Genomic DNA, 2,970 nt, shown 5'->3' with positions numbered 1-2,970 from the left:
TTGTTGTTATTTTAGCATGTGTGTTTGGCTCAGTGTTATTTTTTTGAGGATTACTGATAAACTAATGTAGTTTGATAGTAAGAAATGGTTATGAAAAACTGAAACAGAAGTGAAACAAGTAGTAGGAAAGAGGAGAAATAGAAAGCGATATCCTTTGTCTGCCCGGTGGAGTCGCACGGTAGAGTCGATGGTCTTTACACTCTTCGGTCTGCACACGACCGCAGCCGCGGTAAACTAAGCTTCTTTTTTATTAGTTTAACAAAACTCAAGTTGAATTCAGCTGGACACACTTTACTGTTTATCACAACAAATGGCCAAGCAAAGCACACGACACTGACAAAGTACGCGATACAGTACGAGACCTAAAAAAATTAGAAAAATTTAAAAAAATGTATTATTATAAAATAATAATACATTTATTATTATTACCTACAAATATTTTTATTACCTAAAAATTCAAATCTAAAATTGTTAAACTTAAACTTAAAAAAATTGAAATTTTGCCTTGGCAACTAACTGAAAATTTTATTTGAAGTTCTAAAATGACTAAAACTAAAATTGAAACAAAAATAAATTAAAGATATGTACAATGATTTAAAAACAAAAAAAAATAATATGACAAAAGCACATAAAATTACTGAAACTCAAAAATTTTAGCTAGTGTTTATTTTATTTCAAATAATGAAAATGTTTTTATGGTTTTAGTTTTTATTAACAATAACAACCCTGATCAAAAACTAAAATTACTCAAGTTAAAGCTGAAATAATAAGTTAAAGCTATGTTGAAATATTTAAAACAAAAATTAACAAAAAAGACAAATGTGCACAACAAAATAATTTTAAAAAGTAATTTAATGTTCATTTTATTTAAGTAATGAAAATGTTTTTTAGTGTTTTACTTTTAGTTAACGGTAATATCCCTGATTTTGCTTTGAAAACTACATGAAATAATTTAAACTGAAGTTAAAAATTAAAGCTATATAGAAATATTTTGAAGCAAAAACTAATAGTACATAAATTGCTTTATGTCAGTGTACTGTATGCATGCATGCAGATAAAGCGGGATATAATATATATTTAACTTTATATACTGTGCTTTAAAATATTTATTATAGGGTTAATATATATTCGTTTTTTTCAATTGCTAATATCCTTTTGTCCAATCTCTCGTCACATTTTTAAAACTCCATACCATTAACACAATTCATGTTGTTTTCACACAATATGCAGTCAATTATTTCCAAATGCTTAAACACAGCATGTCAGAAATTAAGACCTAATGATCCAAACCTTAAATATAGTATAAAGCCTCTACTTCTGCAACAACAGCAGCTTTTATTATTATTTTATTTTATTGTTATTAAGTGCTCCTCATTCTCAGCAGTCATTCTCAATTCGCTTTAGATTATTGTTTTCTGTAAAACAGGATCAGTCTCTTTATCAGTGTCATTTTCACAAACTAAATATTAAAATAGTGATATAATTTTAAAAAATCCCAGTAATTTAGGTAATTTACCCACTAAACATATTTGTATAATAATAATAATAAGCTAAAAATTCAATCACAATGCAAAGATTAAAGTTAACTAAAACCATGAAATATCATGTTACTTGACATAAAATTAACTTTAACACACACAAAAAAAAAACATAAAATAAAATACAAATATATTTTTTTTAAAACATACTTTTTTCAGCCAAGGAAACATTTTTCATTTGCTACACTTACTTTATGTACTAAAATAAGTAAAACTAAATAAAAAATTGATGTATTTAAAATAAAGAAAAAACTAAACTAAAAAACAAAACAAACAAAAATAACAAAATTACTAAACCTTTAACTAAATTTAAAAATAAAAACTATTACAAAATATTAATGAATACTATAATAGTATCTGATAAATACTAAAATAACTAATGAATCACAATGTGAAGTGCTGAGTTCAAAACACTGACAGAAAAAGAATGAAAATCACCAGCAATATTAGTGATAAATAACAGCACTATTTTATAGACCTAATGTTCCAAACCTTAAATATAGTATAAAGCTTCTACTTCTGCAACAACAGCAGCTCAAAGGTATTGAAAAAAGACCTCTCTTTATAAAATATTGTAACAACTGATAAGCATTTTTAAGTAACCGATCACTGAAATATTTACAAAAAAGCTGATTCCAGTCTCAGTTGGAGGAATAGTCAGGTGTTGAAGCTCTTTCCATTTTTATATTGTCTATTATATGCAGGTAGAAGTAATGCAGTTTTTGTAAAGCCATCAGCTGTTAGTATTTTGACAGTCACTGTGCTATGATTGACTTTATGTTCCTATTGGATTGAAACTAGTGCTAATGTTTTGACCGAATGATTCGATTTTGAATCGGTTTGCTGTGTTTTGATAGAGTTAATATGTGTAGAAAAAGGTATTCAGCATTGTGAAATGTAGAGTTTGTGTTTATTTAACAAAATGCGGTTTTGGCCAGAAACTTTGCTCTTTGGCTAATTGTGTGATGTAGGTGTGTTGCTGTGTTGTATTGATATACACTTTGCAGTTGAAAAAACTGTATATACACTGTATCATAAGGTTATTATAGTTAACTAAAACTAAATCCAAACCCATAAAAAAAAACATTTTTGTTACTCGAAATTAAATTAAATATACTGAAATAAGACTATATAAGATAAAAATTTAAACTTAAAAAAAAAAAGAAATTTATGAAGTTTGAAAGGCAACATTTATCGTTTTCATTTAGTTTATCTTGATGTATTAAAATAACTAAAAATCAAAAAAACTAAATAGACATATTAAAAAAACGAAGTAAAATTAAGATGAAATCAGAAAATATAAAAAAAACTCAAAACATTAACAATATTAATTAATATTAAATATTATTAAATAATTAACAATATTATTAATATTAAACTCAAAATATTTACAAAAACTGTAATAGTATCTCAGTGATACTAAAATAACACA

At 25.5% G+C, this 2,970-nt stretch overlaps 1 protein-coding gene across 1 annotated transcript in view; it reads left to right on the top strand.

Annotated features, from left to right (window-relative positions):
• Window positions 1-2,970, top strand: part of LOC107697801 (dehydrogenase/reductase SDR family member on chromosome X) — a 47,506-nt gene that overhangs the window by 33,433 nt on the left and 11,103 nt on the right. The gene's annotated exons all lie outside the window — the stretch shown is intronic.

Source organism: Sinocyclocheilus anshuiensis, unplaced genomic scaffold (assembly GCF_001515605.1).
Source record: "Sinocyclocheilus anshuiensis isolate Anshui unplaced genomic scaffold, SAMN03320099.WGS_v1.1 scaffold1123, whole genome shotgun sequence".
NCBI lineage: Eukaryota > Metazoa > Chordata > Actinopteri > Cypriniformes > Cyprinidae > Sinocyclocheilus > Sinocyclocheilus anshuiensis.
Note: the sequence above shows the minus strand (reverse complement) of the source record. Positions and strands in the feature narration are given on the sequence as shown.